General features: G+C 36.2%; 1 long non-coding RNA gene across 2 annotated transcripts; it reads left to right on the forward strand.

Moving 5' to 3' along the window:
* The first annotated feature begins 389 nt into the window (after positions 1-389).
* On the forward strand, positions 390-20542 carry LOC138341674 (uncharacterized). Of its 2 annotated transcripts, XR_011214465.1 has the most exons (4): positions 390-528; positions 1040-1147; positions 6312-6361; positions 20389-20542. It is a non-coding gene; the product is annotated as an uncharacterized lncRNA (long non-coding RNA). The 2 variants fall into 2 exon arrangements; XR_011214466.1 differs by lacking the exon at positions 1040-1147 and having other exon boundaries at positions 395-528; positions 6299-6361.
* Positions 20543-22382: the final 1840 nt, after the last annotated feature.

A 22382-nucleotide genomic window follows, 5' to 3' on the forward strand; every position in this document is an offset into this window, starting at 1 on the left:
AAGGGGTTGTTTGATTTGAATACAATTTTTTTTTGGGATTAGTTATTTTGAGATAAGTTATGCTGACAAGGTTAAAGAGATTTAATAATCTTTGAATTAACCTAAGGTATAAATCATACTCTAATGCTGAATATTTACATTACTTTGTAGTGTAATTAATCCTTTATTTTTATTTGAGAGGAAGAATTTATCAAAGCTCCATTTTATTACTTTACTCCTATATTAGAAAAGGCATAATCAACATGCTTGCTTCAAGGGTTATTTTGGTCTTTACAATGCTTGCTTCAAGGATTATTTTAGTCTTTACAAGTATATGGTTAGCTGTCTTTTCTTTGTTAATCTATTTTGCCTTTTCATTTTCTCAGCTAACGTGTCTTCTTCTTACCTTTTCATTTTCTCAGCTAACATGTCTTCTTCTGATAAAATGAAAATGCATGTCTTCTTCCTCCTATGTCTTCCTCTTAATGCTTCAATTCACTATTTACACATGGAAATTCACTTTCTTCAGCCTTCTCAAGCCTTCTCCAGGTAATGTTTTACATGTCTCAATTAAGCTTTCTTTTTCCTTCATCTTCCTTTCAATCAATGTTCGAGTTTTAAATTTGATCGGGGTGTGTAAGATTTTCACTTATTTTTTCATTTGGAATTGTTATTGATGTTGGATTATCCTTTTGGTTGGCTCATTCAGATTGATTTAGGTGGGTGAATATACCTAAATTTGATTTCGGTATGTCATACCCAAATTTGATTTGACTATGTGATTCTTGTTCCATGTTATAAAAATTCCAATAACGTTGCATTTGTTTTCCTTTAGCATGATTCCATATATAGGTAGTGCCTTGTATGTTGCTTCCATTTTTTGTTTCTTTGACTTTTGTATTACGATTTATTCTATTTCATTTTTGAGAACATGGAAACCCATATTTCTTCTGGCTTGCATGCCAGACAACGAGTCTACGTTTTTGGTTTCTTTTGTATTTTATGTTGGGAAATATTTCAGTTTTTGATGTAGAATTAAAATCTATAAATGTCACTGCAGTATCAAGGAAAAGCAGGTTGAGGAGCTTATCTACAACCTGGCATACATAGAATTTCAAATTTATTTTCCGTACTTTAGATATCGTATTCTCTGCCCAAGCCAGTAAAGGTACTTACTGCCTCATCTACTAGAGATGTACAGATTTTAAGTTTTGATATCTTTTGCATTCTTTTTTAGATGGGGGATTCTTATTTGAGCCTATAATTAGTCTGGCTGCATTGATTTTTGATACTTCCTTTCAAATCTTCTGTATGTGGAAAGATGACAAACTGTTTTGCTGTTACCATCTTCCTCTTACATTCTTTAAGAGGCAAACTGGGTATTTCTTTGTTTGTTGCAACATGGATTTCTGTAAGCTGATTAATACAAGGAGGAGCTAAGTGTCATATCTCCACTCTTGTTGATTAATTTTTGTTTTGTGTTCTGGCGGCATTATAAACACTACTTAGTTTGTAATCCAAACTGCAAAGCTGACATTCTTTCAGTTGTCCCTCTGTAAAAGAGATGTATAAACTCTTGGTCTTGAATCTTTGCAACTGGGAGAAGTCTTGAGATTTTCATTTGTTTAATTTTAGTAACTAAGCATCTGCCTAAGCTTAGTGGACGTAGTCGCTCGATATTTGTATTGCTAGGTAGTAGTAAGTACCTAGTGGATTGGTCTAGGTTCACACAAGTTAGCCTAGATACAACAATTATAAAGAGAGAAGTTTATATTGCTTAGGTAAAGTTTATAAGAGTAATTAGCTTGTTTTATCTTTACTTTGTCATATGAGGTTACTTGGTTCTGTTGACGTATGTGTTATGAGAATACATAACCTTCCTAGATTACTATTTGTTTTAATGGTGAAGTAAGGATGTTTTAAGTAGTTGTTTATGCCAAATGTCTCAGATGCGCCTTTTCGTGACATGATCAGAATATCAGAGGTTAACGATTTGCAATTACTTGTACTCGAATTGACCTATTGATCTGTCAGTAGATCTAGGATAAGTCTACTAACCTCTGGAATTTAAATTATCGTCAATGTTTGAATATATAATGATGTTGTTTTTATGCAAAATAATTCCCTTCTTAATCAATTGTCTGTGTTGTGTTGTGAAGGAAAGATTGAAATTCTGAACGAAAATGAGGAATAACTCCATAATTTTTCTTGCTTTGGTATTTCCTTTTTGTTTTTTCCAAAACTCAAAAAAGAGTTATCTCCTTAAAAACTTTAAAGAAGTGTCCTCGATTTAATAAGTGAGAAAGGATGTACAAACTGGTAAGATGGGAAACTTATTGCAGCCATGTTGATTCATAACATTTTAGTTGCAAACTCGGCGTTTAGTTTTTCAATGCTACAATTTATGTTTTTACTATTAAGTTTTGATTTTTGATGGTCTATGGCTAGTGGAATCGTGAAGTTTACTTTCTTGTGTTTTTTTTTGTCATAGTTGATTTCTAGGATGTAGTCCACATTGTGCCTTCTCACACATGTAGTAAAACAATTTGAGCAGTAGTTAAAGATATGACCAGCAATAACTTTTCGGTCAGTGATCAAGTTTTCACTGTCATCTTTAACATAAAAGACCATATCATTTAACAACGGAAAGGTGAAAGAATTTGATATTTACATCTCCTTTAAAAATTAAGTTGATACGAGTTTATAATTTCCAGAAGTCTTTTTAATTTTAAGGGTATTATTATATTCTTTCCATGGGTTTAATTTAAGGTTTTGGAGGAAAGAATGGGTTGGTAAAGGACTAGAGTTTTGTAATTTTCAATTAAACCTTCATGTTGCTATATTTGATAGTGTTAATTGAAATATTGTTGCTTCTAAGTTTTGATGAGGAGCACTTGTTGTTGATAAATGACATACATGTGGTAGAGGCTATAAATTTAAAAAATTCTACGCTTTCATGCAAAGGCAAGGATTCGACTGGTTGATCTTCACAAAGGCTTTCTAGATATATTGAGAGAAACAATAGAGTGAGAAATGTGCACATCACGACTTTGAACACTGTCCTTGATCCAAAGTTGAAAAGTATCTAAGTGGGATCATAATAGAGAGTTTGAACTCTGTCCATATCCAAACTGTTGAGTTTTTTCGATGAACAACTAAGGTATGACTAGCTAACTAAAAAAGGGATTCTTCGACTATTAGATAAAAAAGAGTCTTTTCTCGCCTAGATGGATCTCTCTTAGTTTATATGCATATAGATCAAACTATATATTTGAAAATGTTCTATTACTTCAATAATCTTATGAAATGGCTTCAAGTTTTTACTTAATACGAAACAGCCCCGCCGTGGAATTACAAAACTTTGATCTTAGGTGCAAGAGTTTTAGTACAAGACCCATGTTCTAGAATAAGTGACAAATTATTATCCTCTTGAAATACCATTTGAAACACATGCTGCTCACACTTTCAAACACAAAAAAATTGATTTTTTTATATTTTCTTATGTAAGTTGAAGTACAATGCAAGTAAATTTATTATTTCAATTTTACCATGTTGGGCTTCCTTTCTTGAATCTTACTCCAATAGCACCATATTGCAATTGACTGTGTATTTACTTATGCCCAATCAAAGTTAGAAAAGTGCATTAGGGACATTCATTTGACTTATATTCAGACGTTTTAGCATGGCTCATTTTTTTTAACGCAATCTGCAATACGGTGTTTATTTCAATTTCACTTATCTAAGTGAAATTTTGGCCTTTCAATATGTTGCTTCCCCATATTTTATATTGCAGCTATTGCCTTTTTCAGTCTTCACAACATTTCGTACACAAAAATTAGTGTCTCTAGGATACCAGTTGTAGCTATTTATAGCCTGTTACTTGATGATGGCTAAGAATGAATGAGATTGGAAATTCATCGTTTTGGTGAGATTAATCAAAGTAAAAATTCCATAACTGTGATTTGGTGATGATAGATTGTACATAGACGTTAGTGAAGTTGTTTTGTCGGCTCAAAGTGCATATTCATATTACATTGAAATAAAATGTTTCTGTTGTGACTATGGCATTTTTAATCTTTCTGTTCAGTATCCCTTTTTAAACTCACTTCTTATGTTTGATTTTCTCCTCATTCTTTCTCTTCTCGCATTTTTTGGGCTTCTTCTGGTAAAGTCCTTCACAGATTTGACTCTTTTCCTCGCTAAAGTTTCATTCTTTATACTTTATGTTATGTAATATATGATTATACGGAATGGACTAGCAGAAAATCCATAACAACATCAATACGCGATATAGTTTGTATAGAACATTAGGAAATCAAGCAAGAACTATAAACTTACCTTGCCTTTCCCTTCCTATAAACAGTTGCTCTGCTTCCAGAGACCTGAATATTAGCTTCAAATTTATGCAGCTCAGTTACTGCACAAAAGAAGATAATGAAACCTTTAAAAGAAACATCGAATACAATTATCTGTCGAAAAAATAGCAAAGTGTTCTGTAGGCATTCTGACCTGATATTCTTTAGCAATTATGTGAGACTTAGGATCCCCTAGTTTTGTTTGGTTGGTCCAAATTTTTCTGAAAGAATTACCAATTTTTTGATTCTTTAGTGTGTAAAAAACCTATTGTTTCAGTATGCTTAAGTCTTTTTTGGTTTTTGAAGAATATGGTACATGAGTGACTATAATTGTAGATAGTATTCAATTTTGTTGCATGTTGCTAATATTTTTCTATAGTTATGTCAATAAGACTAAAGGACTTGTCCACTTCAATATAAATAATTCGCTTCCACAAATTATGTATGATATTTACTCTGTAATTTGTACATAAGGATAAAGGATAAGAAAAAAATTCTTCAGTTTAATTTGTCAAAGTAGTCGGTTCATAACCATAAATCTAATTTTAGCTCTTCTCTTGTCAGCATAGCAGACCTGCATGATTGAGGATTAGTGAACTATAGTCTTGCAGAAACTTCACATTGCAAGCACGAAATAGAATTTGAACTAGCAACAAGATGATAGTTGAACACCAAATAAAGTATAACCACATTAAAGTCCCTGAAAACCAGAAATGACATCTCTAAAATGTAACACTATTCTGATGTCCATAAGAGACAAAAGGTCAATTGTATCCACCTAGGGGGGAAATGGGGAAGTGGAGGAAACCCCACTCCTGTTTACAAGGTGCTTAGGTAAAAAGCTGAATAATTCAAACACCACACATTGCTAACTTCAACTTTAACTACTTCAACAGATTGTAATTCAGATGGGTTTAAGAAAGTGAAGGAATTATTTCGCATTTTGTTGTAGGATATAGGTATAGCTATAGATTATAGATCATAGTATAGTAAATAGTATGTAATATTGGAGATAGAATTGCATTAAATAATATTTCTGGAGAAGTATCATCAGTGCATATAAATGGAATGACTGACAGTAACATGATGAATTTTAGCAGCAGAAAAAAGTCTTTTGAGGAACTCTGCATGTTAGCAGTACTTTCATATCAGATAAAACTTACTCAACAGTTACCCACCAAAAGAGAGACACTAAGTAGGAATTTCCCATGGCCATGGCTACAACCCACTCTTCCAGCCTTGATTGGGGTTAATTAGTGTGTACACACACATTATCCACCACACCTGTTCCTACTTTTCATTTCGTTTATAAAAAAATTTCCATTTGTCGGTTAGCTTTACACGTAATTTCAATTATTTCAGATTATTATATACGATTTGAATTTTATTGATTATTTAAGAGCAATGCAAATACACAAAAATTTTGGTATTAATATTATAGGCAGTATGACCATTGTGTTTAGGACTTAAAATTTTGCCAATGTATTTTTGCTGGAAAACATGAATACATTTTCTAAATGATTTAGTTTACCTTTTATAACTGCTCGTAATAGATGTCATAATTGAATTCGGTTTACCTTTTCTAAGTGTAACAACAGCTAAACCTCCTACTTTTTTAAAGAAATAAATCATATGAAAGTTTTCTTATCAGTTTTCAGTTTCTCTCTACTTTTAAAAGAGCTTTAGCATCCTCATCAGAGAAATTCTACCAACTCTACCAAAAGCAACTATACTGATTATGAGCTCATACAAACTACAATATGCTAACAATGCCATTATGACTTACCAATTGATACTAATATTTTCATTCGAGTATTTAAGTTTACTAAGTCTGTTGTTTTTTTTTGTCTAAGCTTTCATATATTCATATGGCTACACTAATATCATACGTTTGAGACGAACTATTAGAGATGATATTTGATAGATACAACTTGTTGAAAATATTAAATTCCTTTTACAATTAGTTTTTGCGTGCAGTGTGAAGATAGGAATTTGCAATTACTACTACTGCAGTCTCAGCGCCACAGGTATGTTCTTTTCCACCCGTTGTTACAGTTTTTCTTTTGCTTTCTGTATTAATTCTTTTTGCATTTTTACTGAATTCTGCAAAGAATAATTTGGTTTGTTATAATTATTTTGAATTGTTTTATGCATGTAATTTGATTTGTTGTAATTATTTTGAATTGTTTTGTGCATGAGTAAGAAAACAAAAGTAAACATATAATCTATATCTCATATTCAGGATAGATAATAGTTCTACAAATGTCAGACAAAAGTAATAGAAAACATCTGAATTCTGAAAAAGCTCATGCTGATCAAAAAGCTAGACGGCGTGAATTATATAAACTGGCACAATCCAATAAGAAAGATGCCTATCTAGCTGGCAGGCGGGCAAACTCAGCCATCGACAATAATGCCTCCTTGGTGCTAGCTCCAGCACCACCACATTGTCTACACATGAGCAAACTCTTAATAGAGGTAAAATAGATGGATAGGCTATAATCTAAATAATCTTGATCTACTAAAATTAGTTTTAAGAATTAACTACATTATGCAGGATATAGTTCGACATAAGTTAATTATATGGAAATCATCCACCCAATAACAAATTATGCTACCCTAAAAGATGTTCCCGGTGTAAATTCTGCACTGCAAAAACATTTGAGTATGAGACGCCCGCATTTTGTTGTGGCAATGGTGTTGTGCGAATTATTTCGCATCAAATACCGACAACTTTAAGAAATCTATATTTAGGAAATACGAATGAATCTGAATAGTTTCGAACTTATATCTATCACGACCCAAACCGGGTTGCGACTGGCACCCACAGTTACCCTCCTATGTGAGCGAACCAACCAATCTAACCTTAACATTTCAATATAATATCAACAGAAAGTAATGCGGAAGACTTAAACTCATTAAATAAAGACCAATTCATTAACTTCTAAAATTAGACATCTATTATTCCCCAAAATCTGGAAGTCATCATCACAAGAACGTCTACGATCAAATGACTAAACTAAGAGTATTCTAAAAGCTAAAAATACATAAGAAGCTAGTCCATGCCGGAAGTTCAAGGCATCAAGACTTGAAGAAGAAGATCCAGTCCAAGCTAGAAGCATTAGCTCACCCTGAATTTCCGATGTAGTAAGACTTGCTTGAATTACTGTTGAGTTGAAGGCGATGGCACGTTTGCTGCACTCCACAAATAAACAAGAAGAGAACATAAAAGTAGGGGTCAGTACAAAACACGGGTACTGAGTAGATATCATCGGCCAACTCAAAATAGGAATCAATATATACCGAGTAATATCATAAAATCAACTATGATACTCAACATGTAGCAACAACAAATACTATATCATTAACAATTACCGTCAAGTTCACACATGAGGACTCAAGCCTCGATACCATACTCATTTGGGAATCATGTTCATTAGATTGAGTATATTAACATCTTTCACGATTCATTATGTTTATTTCTCTTGTGTCGGTACGTGACACTCCGCTCCCTCAATATTCATTAATCCTCTTGTGTCGGTACGTGACACTCCGATCCCCTAAATCTATGTGTCGGTTCGTGACACCCGATCCCCTAAATCTATGTGTCAGTTCGTGACACCCGATCCCCTAAATCTACGTGTCGGTTCGTGACACCCGATCCCCTAATACTACGTGTCGGTTCGTGACACCCGATCCCCTAATACTACGTGTCGGTTCGTGACACCCGATCCCCTAATACTACGTGTCGGTTCGTGACACCCGATCCCCTAATACTACGTGTCGGTTCGTGACACCCGATCCCCTAATTCTACGTGTCGGTTCGTGACACCTGATCCCCTAATACTACATGTCGGTTCGTGACACCCGATCCCCTAATTCTACGTGTTGGTTCGTGACACCCGATCCCCTAATCTCCTTCCATCAATTCATCAAGCCTTCTTTCTTACCAAGGTATCATCAATCTCATTATTTTAGTTCATCACGCCTTCTTTTATACCAAGGCCTCATTATTAACAAAGAGATTAAGATTTTGCAAGATTTGGGATTCAATAACTTCATCATGCTTATTTAATCACAATTATATAATTACATTCATGCAAGCATACAATTAAGCACATAGCAGGGTTTACAATATTATCAATACATATCATTCTCTATTAAGAGTTTACTACGAATATCGTAAGAGAAACCATAACCTACCTCCACCGAAGAATTGCGATCAACAAGCTATCTTCTCAAAATCCTTGCTATCCTCTTCGTTTCTCTCTCTCTCTACTCGTTCTCTTTCTTTTTCTGTTTCTCTTTGTTCTTTCTATTTTTCTTATTCAAACCCTCTTTCTTTTACCCTAATTATTATATAATCAAGTGTAAAAGATGGCAATAATACCCCACTAATTAACTTAAAATTACCTCTTTTAACCTCCAAGTAATTAGACTTATTAACATTAACCTACTAACCTTATAATTAAAGCAGGAATAGTCAAAAACGTCCCTTAAAACGTATAAAGAAATCCGACCCGGACTGGGATTGCGCAACCTGTGACGGGCCGTCGTGCCTACGATGGTCCGTCCTGCAGGTCGTCGCAAAGTTCAGAGACCCAAATTTCCACCAAGGGTCTGTGACGGTCCGTCACACCTGTGACGGTCCGTCCTGCCATTTCGTTACGAAGTTCAGAGAGTCGATTTTCAGTACCCAATTTTCAGTTTTTTTAAGTGTTTTGGAACGAGACCCTGCGACGGTCCGTCGTGCCCATGACGGTCCGTCGTTGGTCCGTCGCCTCAGCCTGTTTTTCCAGAAATAAAATCTGCTGCTCAAAACGACTAAACAGGTCGTTACAATAGATACCAACCCATCGTTCGTCCCCGAACGATCACAAGAAGGAAAACAAGGGCGAAAAGAAGTACCTGAATCTGTAAACAGATGTGGGTATTTTTCTCGCATATCCACCTCCTTCTCCCAAGTGGCTTCTTCAACAGGTCGATTCTTCCATTGAACTTTGATGGATGCAATCTCCCTTGATCTCAACTTGCGAATTTCTCTATCTAGAATGGCAACAGGTTCCTCCTCATAAGACAAGTTCTCATCAAGCAAAACTGAATTCCAACGGATAATGTAGTTTCCATCCCCATGGTATCTTTTCAACATCGACACATGGAATACCGGATGTACTCCGGACAGCCCTGGAGGCAAGGCTAACTCATAAGCCACCTCTCCTACTCGCTTAAGTACTTCAAATGGTCCAATGTACCTTGGACTTAGTTTACCCCTTTTACCAAACCGCATCACCCCTTTCATGGGCGAAACCTTCAGCAAGACTCGTTCTCCCTCCATGAACTCTAAGTCTCTAACTTTTCGATCTGCATATTCTTTTTGCCTACTTTGCGCCGCTAGAAGCTTTTCTTGAATAGACTTCACTTTCTCTATCGAATCCCTCAAAAGGTCAGTACCCCAAGGCCTAACCTCAAATGCATCAAACCAACCAATGGGAGACCTACATCTCCTACCATACAATGCTTCAAATGGAGCCATATCAATGCTTGAGTGATAGCTATTATTATATGAAAACTCCTCTAAGGGTAAGAATCTATACCAATGGCCACCAAACTCTATCACACATGCATGAAGCATATCTTCCAACACTTGAATCGTTCTCTCAGACTGACCATCGGTCTGAGGATGGAACGCAGTACTAAGGTCCAACCTAGTACCCAATTCCGCATGCAATGTTTTCCAAAACTTATAAGTAAACTGCGTACCTCTATCTGATATGATGGATAGTGGAACCCTATGCAATCGCACCACTTTCGAGATGTAAAGTTTGGCTAACTTCTCTGCATTGTAAGTCACCTTGACCGGAATGAAGTGAGCAGACTTAGTTAACCTATCAACAATTACCCAAATAGAATCAAACTTTCCGAATGTCTTGGGAAGACCAACCACAAAGTCCATTGCAATTCTCTCCCACTTCCATTCAGGAATGGGCATTCTCTGAAGTGTTCCTCCGGGCCTCTGGTGTTCATACTTTACTTGTTGACAGTTTGGAAATTTGGCAATAAAATCAACAATATCACGCTTCATTCTACTCCACCAAAAGTGTTGCTTTAGGTCACGGTACATCTTGGTTGCACCCGGATGTATCGAATACTTTGAACTATGAGCCTCTGTCAGAATAGTGTTGATCAAATCATCAAGTCGGGGTACACATACCCTTCCCTTGATCCTCAAAACACCTTCCTCATCGATTTGTGCTTCCTTAGCCTCTCCTCGCAATACCTTATCTTGAATTCTGCGCAGTTTCTCATCATCAGACTGTCTTCCCTTAATCTTGTCAAGAAAAGAAGATCTTGACTCCACACTAGCCAACAATCCTCCCTTCTCATTTACTTCTAACCTCATCAAGTCGTTTGCCAGAGTCTGAACCTCTCTAGCCAATGGACGTCTAGAAACTTGCAAGTGAGCTAGACTTCCCATGCTTCCCGCTTTTCTACTTAAAGCATCTGCCACAACATTCGCTTTTCCCGGATGATACAAAATAGTGATGTCGTAGTCCTTCAGTAGTTCCATCCATCTCCTCTGCCTCAAGTTCAAATCTTTCTGAGTAAAGACAAACTGAAGGCTACGATGATCCGTGTAGACCTCACACTTAACCCCATATAAATAGTGTCTCCATTGCTTTAATGCAAACACTACCGCAGCCAATTCCAAATCATGAGTTGGATAGTTACGTTCATGCACTTTTAATTGCCTCGAAGCATAAGCAATCACATTCTTCTCTTGCATTAGCACTGCACCCAAACCAGAATAGGATGCATCACAATAAACAATGAAGTTCTTACCCTCTACGGGCAAGGTGAGAATGGTGCGGTAGTCAACAAAGTCTTGAGCTTCTGAAAGCTTTCCTCACTCTCATCCGACCATACAAATGGAACATTTTGCTTAGTCAAGTTCATCAGTTGGGAAGCAATGGAAGAGAATCCCTTGACAAATCGGCGGTAGTAGCTAGCTAACCCAACAAAGCTCCTTATTTCTGACACATTAGTGGGTCTTACCCAATTCTTTACTGTCTCAATCTTAGAAGGATCCACCATCACTCCATCCTTAGAAACCACGTGCCCCAAGAAGGACACTGCATCTAGCCAAAACTCACACTTAGAGAACTTGGCATAAAGCTTTTTCTCCCTCAACATTTCCAATACCATTCTCAAATGCTCTTCATGTTCCTTCTTGCTCTTTGAGTATACCAATATATCATCAATAAATACGATCATGAAGAGGTCCAAATATGGCTTAAAAATCCCGTTCATCAAGCTCATGAACGCGGCAGGGGCATTCGTAAGACCAAAAGACATCACTACAAAGTCGTAATGCCCATACCTCATTCAAAAAGCAGTCTTTGGCACATCCGTTGCCCGTATTTTCAATTGATGATAACCGGATCTCAAGTCAATCTTAGAGAAGACACAAGCACCTTGTAACTGATCGAACAAGTCATCAATGCGGGGAAGAGGATACTTGTTCTTTATGGTTACCTTGTTTAGTTCTCTGTAGTCTATACACATTCGAAAACTCCCATCCTTCTTCTTTACAAACAAAACCGGAGCACCCCAAGGAGATGCACTTGGTCTAATAAAGCCTTTGTTTAACAACTCTTGAAGTTGGGCTTTTAACTCTCTTAACTCCGCGGGAGCCATTCTATAAGGGGGTATCGAAATGGGGTGAGTACCCGATTCAAGGTCAATACAGAAATCAATATCCCTATCTGGTGGCATACCAGGAAGATCTGCAGGGAACACATCCAGAAACTCACGGACCACCGAAACCGACTCAATCGAAGGTACTTGGGTAGTGTCATCCTTGAGATGTGCCAAGAAAGCTAAACACCCTTTACTAACCATTTTCTTAGCACAAAGAAAGGAGATGATACGCACCGGATTGGAAGTGTAGTCACCCTCCCACACTAACGGATCTGTCCCAGGCTTGGCTAACGTCACCGTTTTAGCATTACAATCCAAGATCGCAAATTGCGGAGAAAGCCAAGTCATACCCAGAATTACATCAAAATCATCCATTTCTAAGATAACCAAATCTACATAAGTGTTGCTCCCCACAAAGTTCACCAAACAAGACCTATATACCTTTTCAACTACCACAGACTCACCCACCGGAGTAGAAACACGAATAGGCATATCAAGTAATTCACAATGAAAATTTAGACCATTAGCAAATGAGGAAGATACATAAGAAAACGTGGATCCAGGATCAAACAATACAGAAGCCATGCAATCACAAACCAGAAGATTACCTGTGATGACAGCATCAGATGCCTCGCTTCAGACCGCCCAGGGAAAGCGTAACAATGGGCCCTATCGTTTATCTGTCCATTGCCCCTACCATGTTGTGATGTAGTGGCTCCAGTTTTCCCATCACCTCGACCATTTTGGTGACCACCATTACCTCGACCACCACGTCCTCCAGAATAACGGCCTCTACCATGACCACCTCTACCTCTAGCCATTGGGGGTCTATAACTCTGTTTTGGACAATTCCTCCTAATATGTCCACTCTCCCCACATCCATAACACTCTCTGGAGTCAAGCATAGGTCTCTCAGAGAAGTGTTGACCAGTCTGAGGTGGACCCCCAACTACAGTCTGTAGTGAAGACTGAATTGGTCGAACTGAGTAACCTACGGAACCCTGTCCTCTAGAGTAAGAACCATTAAACTCACCTCCCTTTCGAAACCTCTTTGATGTCGATGCCATGATGAATTCATCTGGCTTCACTCCTTCCACCTCTACCACGAAATCTACTACTTCTTGGAAGGATTTTGCCGTAGCCGCTACCTGTAAGGCTGAAATCCGCAACTCTGACCTCAACCCCTTCACAAAACGACGAATCCGCTCTTGTGGACTGAAACAAAGTTGGGTGGCATATCTGGATAGTGCACGAAACTTAGCCTCATATGCATTGACCGACATCCTGCCTTACTCTAGGATCAAGAACTCATCCCTTTTCCTATCCCTCAATGTCCGAGGGATATACTTCTCCATAAACAAACTAGAGAATGAGGCCCAAGTCATAGGTGGTGCCTCTGTTTGTTGACACTCAATATGTGACCGCCACCACATTTTAGCGTTCCCTTGAAACTGATAACTCACGAACTCAACACCAAACCGTTCTACTATACCCATCTTGTGTAGTAGCTCATGACAGTCAACCAGAAAATCGTAAGCATCCTCAGATTCTGCACCCTTGAAGACTGGAGGTTTCAATTTCAAGAACTTACTGAAAAGTTCATGCTGATCATTTGTTATTATAGGCCCAGTAATCAGACGTGGAAACGTGCCTATGTCCAATGAGGCATCCATACGAGGAGCCATAGTGGCTGCATGTTGTACCTCTGAAACCGGAGGTGTTAATGCAGAAACCACGGGAGGTGCCTGACCCTGATCAGATAACCCGCTAAGATAAGCAAGAACCTGATTGATCATCTCTGGGGTAGGTTGGGGTGGCAATTTCTCATTTTGCACTTGTTCATTCACCCCTTCCTCCCCCTCTCTTATCACTTCCTCAGTCGGTGGAGGAGTCACTGCCCTAGTATCAGATGGGCTAGGTGCTTGTCCTCTTCCCCTAGAGGACGTCCTCCCACGACCTCTACCACGGCCTCTTGCCGCTGCTCTTCCTCGAGCTACAGCCCCAGTGGCTGGCTCAGACGCACCCTGTCCCGCCGGTGCTGGTGTTGGTGTTGGCGTAGTCGTTGCTCTAGTTCTAACCATCTGCGAAATAGAATGAAGATGGTCAGATACCAATTTGTATCACCTAGATACCAATTGGATCCAAGTAATAGCACGAAAGAAAGAAAGAATGGAATTTTCCTAAAGTCTTGTAGCCTCTCAAAGAAAAGTAAAGGCGTCCCCCTACCGTTCCTTAAGACTCTACTAGACTCGTTCTTGTGTGAAGAGACCAACGAACCTAATGCTCTGATACCAAGTTTGTCACGACCCAAACCATGTTGCGACTGGCACCCACACTTACCCTCCTATGTGAGCGAACCAACCAATCTAACCTTAACATTTCAATATAATATCAACAGAAAGTAATGCGGAAGACTTAAACTCATTAAATAAAGACCAATTCATTAACTTCTAAAATTCAACATCTATTATTCCCCAAAATCTGGAAGTCATCATCACAAGAACGTCTACGATCAAATGACTAAACTAAGAGTATTCTAAAAGCTAAAAATACATAAGAAGCTTGTCCATGCCGGAAGTTCAAGGCATCAAGACTTGAAGAAGAAGATCCAGTCCAAGCTAGAAGCATTAGCTCACCCTGAATTTCCGATGTAGTAAGACTGGCTTGAATTACTGTTGAGTTGAAGGCGATGGCACGTTTGCTGCACTCCACAAATAAACAAGAAGAGAACATAAAAGTAGGGGTTAGTAAAAAACATGGGTACTGAGTAGATATCATCGGCCAACTCAAAATAGGAATCAATATATACCGAGTAATATCATAAAATCAACTATGATACTCAACATGTAGCAACAACAAATACTATATCATTAACAATTACCGTCAAGTTCACACATGAGGACTCAAGCCTCGATACCATACTCATTTGGGAATCATGTTCATTAGATTGAGTATATTAACATCTTTCAAGATTCATTATCTTTATTTCTCTTGTGTCGGTACGTGACACCCCGCTCCCTCAATATTCATTAATCCTCTTGTGTCGGTACGTGACACTTCGATCCCCTAAATCTATGTGTCGTTTCGTGACACCCGATCCCCTAAATCTATGTGTCGGTTCGTGACACCCGATCCCCTAAATCTACGTGTCGGTTCGTGACACCCGATCCCCTAATACTACGTGTCGGTTCGTGACACCCGATCCCCTAATACTACGTGTCGGTTCGTGACACCCGATCCCCTAATACTACGTGTCGGTTTGTGACACCCGATCCCCTAATACTACGTGTCGGTTCGTGACACCCGATCCCCTAATATCCTTCCATCAATTCATCAAGCCTTCTTTCTTACCAAGGCATCATCAATCCCATTATTTTAGTTCATCACGCCTTCTTTTATACCAAGGCCTCATTATTAACAAAGAGATTAAGATTTTGCAAGATTTGGGATTCAATAACTTCATCATGCTTATATAATCACAATTATATAATTACATTCATGCAAGCATACAATTAAGCACATAGAAGGGTTTACAATATTATCAATACATATCATTCTCTATTAAGAGTTTACTACGAATATCGTAAGAGAAACCATAACCTACCTCCACCGAAGAATTGCGATCAACAAGCTATCTTCTCAAAATCCTTGCTATCCTCTTCGTTTCTCTCTCTCTCTACTCGTTCTCTTTCTTTTTCTGTTTCTCTTTGTTCTTTCTATTTTTCTTATTCAAACCCTCTTTCTTTTACCCTAATTAACATATAATCAAGTGTAAAAGATGGCAATAATACCCCACTAATTAACTTAAGATTACCTCTTTTAACCCCCAAGTAATTAGACTTATTAACATTAACCCACTAACCTTATAATTAAAGCAGGAATAGTCAAAAATGTCCCTTAAAACGTATAAAGAAATCCGACCCGGACTGGGATTGCGCAACCTGTGATGGGCCGTCGTGCCTGCGACGGTCCGTCCTGCAGGTCGTCGCAAAGTTCAGAGACCCAAATTTCCACCAAGGGTCTGTGACGGTCCGTCACACCTGTGACGGTCCATCTTGCCATTTCGTTACGAAGTTCAGAGAGTCGATTTTCAGTACCCAATTTTCAGTTTTTCTAAGTGTTTTGGAATGAGACCCTGCGATGGTCCGTCGTGCCCATGACGGTCCGTCGTTGGGTCCGTCGCCTCAGCCTATTTTTTCAGAAATAAAATCTGCTGCTCAAAACGACTAAACAGGTCGTTACAATATCAAAACTTACAATAACATTTTTGCATTCACATCTCTAGGAGTTAATTATGAAAAAGAACTAGGAAAAAAATATAAAGGTATATCCACATTTTGAGTTCAAGGAAAAATGTATCACTTTATAGAGGACTTAGTACCAGCTACTGAGAAAGGAAGAAATTTACAATTATATTTCTTTGATAGTGAAAATGAATTGAGGAATCGATTAGAATGTTCAAGAAAATGAATGTACTGTAAAAAAACTGATGGAAATATAAATGCTAATCTGTACTCCATATTCCTAAAGTCACTAATAAATATTCCACAATTATCTAACTTCTACATTGCTCTAAAATCCGATGCTGGTTTAGATCAAAGAGTGTACAACTTACCAACTGCATCAGAAGTTGCTGGAATATGGGTAGAGCAAGATACTCAAAACTATACGCTCACCCCTCATATTCGTGTATATACAAATAGCAATAGGAGTCAATTGGTAAATTATTATTACGGTTGTTATGATCCATTGCAATATCCACTGTTATTTCCATATGGTCAAAATGGATGACATTGTGGTATTCAGAAAGTTGAACCTTTAGGTGCTTCTACTTCTAGACAAAAATATTGTGAAAATGAACATTACCAAGCATAACAAATATGACTACAATTGATGGATTTCTTGATATAGAAGCTGAAGTTATGCAAAAAGGAAAGCGTAAAAGAAATAGTGTCTCCTGTCGTGAATATTATTGTTATCAACTTCAAATGCGAGATGATGAAAATATAATTCTACATTCAGGAAGATTGTTTCAACAATACACTGTTGACCAATGGATAAAAATTGAAGCTCAACAATTATATTTTGCTTCTTTCAATCCGAATTTATATAGAATAGATGTATTAGGAGGATTGCTAGATGTTCTACGACGAGGTGATAGAGATGCTTCACAAGTAGGTAAATACAAATTTATCCCACTTAGCTTTACAGGAGGGCCAAGAGATATGCGTAGACGATACATGGATGCAATTGCATTGATTCAGCGATTTGGAAGACCTGATATATTTTTAACCATTACATGTAACCCCTCTTGGCCAGAGATCAAAGAAAATCTACTAGCAAGTGATGAATCAAAAAATAGACCCGATTTAATTTTGTCGAGTATTTCATGCAAAATTAGAGGAACTAAAAAAGGATTTGTTAAAGAAACACATATTCGGTAAAGTATTGGCATATATGTACATAGTAGAATTTCAGAAACGAGGATTTCCTCATGCTCATTTTCTAATTATACTTGATGAAAGATTCAAAATACTTACACCTGAAGCCTATGATCGATTTGTTTCTGCAGAACTACCAAATTTTACTGTAAATCCTCACCTATATTCACTCGTTACACAACACATGATTCATGGACCTTGCGGTGAACTAAATCCAACAAGTCCTTGTATGAAAAAAGGATATTGTAAGTTTAAGTATCCAAAAGAGCATGCTCATGAAACGACAAAAGGAAAAAAGTTCATACCCTATTTATAGAAGACGCAATACAGGAAACTATGTGGAGATTAGAAAATATCTTCTTAATAATTCACGGGTTGTCCCTTATAATTCCTTTTTATTATCCAAATATAATTGTCATATAAACGTTGAGATTTGTTCAGATATCAAAGTAGTTAAATACATTTATAAGTACATATGCAAAGGACATGATAAAATCGCATTCCAGATTCATACTAATGATACAAATATAGAAATTTATGAGATATAAGAATATCAATCAGCTAGATGGGTTTCCGCGCCTGAAGCAGCGTGGCGTATATTTGCCTTTAATATCAATGAAATGTCTCCTAATGTATACCATCTTCAACTACATCTTGATGGACAACAACTTGTTTTGTTCAAAAGTATTGATAATGTTAGTAAAATTATTAATAATCAAATGATTCAAAAAACAATGTTAAGTGAATTTTTTGTAATGAACACAATGAATGATACAGCTAAAAATTTAAACTTATTATATCGAGAATTTCCTGAATATTTTGTCTGGTCAAAAACAGATAAAATGTGGACAATTCGTAAGCGTGGAAATGCTATTGGACGTGTTGTCACTTGTCATCCTACTGAAGGAGAAAGATAGTACCTTAGATTACTTTTAATGAACATAAGAGGACCAAAATCATATCAAGAGTTGCTAACGGTTAATGGAAAATTATGTACAACATTTAGAGAAGCAGCTGAAAAAAGAGGATTATTGCTTTAAGATAATAATTTAATAGAATGTATGTCTGAGGCTGTAGATTATCAAATGCCAGCAAGTCTTAGACATTTGTTTGCTATATTACTGATATATTGTAGCCCAAGTAATCCAAAAGAATTATGGGAAAAATTTGAAATATCCTTATCAGAGGATTTTATGAGAATTCCAAACATTAATACAATGGAAATTCGTTATAGGGTGTTAACGCATATTAATGATATTCTTCATTCAGTTGGTCGTGATATTAATGAATTTAAATTAATTCCTGAATTAATTAAAACATCTGCACTATCAAAAGAAGCTACAAATGTTTACTATGAAAGAAATCTTACTGTGAGTGAAGATGATCTGCTTGTACAAAATAAATTGAACACTGCACAAAAAAAAGCTTACAATATAATCTTAGAAAGAATATTTTCAAATAAATCAGGTGCATTCTTTATAGATGGCCCTGGAGGAACTGGTAAAAGCTTTTTATATCGTGCTTTATTAGCAACGGTTAGATATAGAGGATTTATAGCTTTGGCAACTGCAAGTTCAGGTGTTGCAACTTCGCTACATCCAGGTGGTCGCACTGCTCATTCCCGTTTTAAAATTCCAATAAATATCGAAGGAAAGTTTAGTTGTAACATCAGTAAACAAAGTTCTCTGGCATCTTTAATTCGTGATGCAAAACTTATAGTATGGGATGAGATTTAAATGGCAATAAAAGAAGTAGTTGAAGCTCTTGACTTACTTTTGAAAGATTTAATGGAAACAAGAATATTATTTGGCGGAAATGTTATTGTTTTTAGTGGGGATTTCTGGCAAACTCATCCTGTTGTTCGTAGTGTAAAAAGAGAAGACTTCATTAATCAAAGTCTGTTATGCTCTCAAATTTGGAATCAACTTGAAAAATTACAATTGCTAGAAAACATGCGTGCATAAACTGATCCAGCCTTTTGTGAATACTTAATGAGAATTGGTAATAGAATCGGAAAAAAAATTGATAAAGGCAAAATTCAAATTCCTCACTCTTTAATCGTACCATTCGAGAATGAAAAAGATTCATTGAATCTTTTATTTAAAGTTACTTATCAGAATTTGCACACCTCTTACTCAAATCTTTCTTTCATCACTTCTCATGCTATTCTAAAAAAAATGATTTTGTTGACGAAATAAATGATATGTTAATCATTCAATTCCCAACTACTGAAAAAACACATCTAGCTACAGATGAGACCATAGATCCAAAGGATCAAAGTGAATACGAAGACTAATTACATACTTTGAATCCCGTTCCTTACAAATTAACGTTAATAAAAAATTGTCCAATTATGTTACTAAGAAATCTAAATCCCTGTGAAGGTTTATGCAATGGTACACGCTTAATATGTAATGATTTCAGATCACACGTTATCAGCGCCACAATATCTAATGGTGATTTTAAAAATACACATGTATTCATTCCTAGAATACCACTTCTAACATCAGATGATGAAAAGTTACCTCTACCATTTAAAAGGATACAAATTCCAATACGACTGTGTTTTGCAATGACAATTAATAAAGCACAAGGCCAAATTTTAGATTTTGTTGGTATTTATTTACGTGAACCTGTCTTTTCTCATGGTCAATTGTATGTTGCTTTATCAAGATCCAAGAGTTCTAATTGTGTTAAGTAATTGATAAGACCACCAATAGCTGATAACAACGATGACACATCTACATATAGCATTGTCTATGACGAAATTATAGAAAAGGCTTTTTCGTCAAACAATCTTACACTTTTGATGGTAAACAACCTATTGTATTCTATTATTAGATCTCATATATTTTTCTATTTCATACTATTATTCTTCTATTAATGATGATGTTGTCTTGCATATTTAATCCCAGTTACCAGCCATGACAAAAAGATTGAATATCAACGAAATCGACGAGAACACAGAAGAATGGATTTGTAAAGTTCAAGTGGTAGATAAAGGTCATCCCCGAACCACCAGGGAGGGAAACAACAAATATCAATTGATGATATTACAGGATGAAAAGGTATTTGTCACTAAACTAATAAATACTCATCTACTTTCATAAATTAGTTTGTAGCAAAATAAATATACTGCATACCATTTTTACTTTGCTTTTTAATAGTTGTAATCTGTCTTCGCTCATTGATCTCCAATTCAATGCTCTTCTACTTAGTTGAAATATTGTTCCTTGTGAGTTTTACTGTCAAGCACTTGTTGTCACTGTAAATCTACATTTTACGTTTCTTTTGTTGTAGAAAAGTTACAGATTGGGTTAAATATAATTCGTTTTGTTTGTAGAACTTAAGTAAACTTGAATTATGAAGTTCCTTTTTAAATAAATTTAGCTATTGATTGATTTGATTTTACGTTGAAGTTCTGTTCTACTGCTTGTCAGTTTTCATATTAAGCACTTCTTATCACTCTAAACCCACATTTTAATTCTCTTTTTTTTAGACATAATTTGTGTTATAGAGAAGTTCGTTATTGTTTTGGTTCGATGCTATTGATTTTCTTTGCAAAATATAGAAAAAAATTAAATTGTAACCTCAACGGATACCACTGCATTTAACATATCGAATTGTTTTTTAAAGCAAAATCACATACAAATTTTTAGGAACGATAGTGTGAAGATTATAGAATAAATGAAATATTATTATACAGATAATGAAGAAGGATAAAGAATATCTTCCTCAACTGCTTTCGGAGACTTTGATAAAGAATGTCTTCCTCAACTGATTTTTTAAACGCACAGAAAAACCTGATAAATATGTGAACTGATATTTGAGAATTAATTTTTCCGCTAAAAGTGTTGCTTAATGTTGTTGCTGTCATGTTCCTTAAATAATTATCTACAAAATCAGTACTTACATTTTTTACTGTAGCCTTCATTCTGTTGATTAAACCATCATGTCCATGGCAAAAGCTCCCCTCAATACTCATATCCTTTAAATTTTATATTCCCCATAAAAAGTAACTTTTCCCAACAATTCAAACCACTTTTGAATTTTTATACCAACTATATGTTATTTCACTTACCTAATATTATTCTAATTTCATTAAATTTCTCATAGGAAACTCAAATGAAAGTTATCATGCACGGTACAGATGTCGGACATTATGCAAATGAGTTTGTTCCTTTCCAAACATATTTGCTATTGGGGGCATTTGTCTCCGAGTCGATCAAGACGTATGGAATTCCTCTTCATCAATTCAGATGGACAATTGATAAGGGCACAATTGTTGAACCAATAGATAAAGTCATACCCCCTGAACCACCATTGCTGCCACCAACGCTGCTAAAAACTACATCGTTTGACAGTTTCGATTATCAAGCTATAGGCTTTGAATTCGGCACTTCTCAAAATATATTTACTGTATACTTACCAGACATATAACTCATTTTTCATAACTATTACCACTTACTAATAACTCTTTAATTCTTGCAAGACATTCTTGCCCTCGTGATAAATGGTAGTCCTCCATCATATGCCTCAAACGGGAACAAAATTCAAGAATTTATCATCATCGACTATGAGTAAGTACAATGTTACTTTTCTTCTTATATCGTTCTGTTTTCTATGTGCTTGTGTCAAATAACTGGATTTATTAATAAATAGTGATGTCATCTTTGTTTTCGTCAAAGTTGAAAGTCCAAATTTGATCTAGGTGTCTGATTTACCCTCTTTCTTAAAAAGTAATTTTTTTATAAAAAAATTCCCTTCTCTGTGATTGCAAGCATTTCATATTTGAATGTTACCTTACCATGGTATATAGCTTGATCTAAGGATCTAAAATTTCACTCAATTTCACAAAGTTTTCTGCTGCAACTACTTTTTCATTCGTAATGTTGCCCAAAAGCGAAAA

The sequence above is a fragment of the Solanum lycopersicum genome, chromosome 2 (genome assembly GCF_036512215.1).
Source record: "Solanum lycopersicum chromosome 2, SLM_r2.1".
In the NCBI taxonomy this organism is placed as follows: domain Eukaryota; kingdom Viridiplantae; phylum Streptophyta; class Magnoliopsida; order Solanales; family Solanaceae; genus Solanum; species Solanum lycopersicum.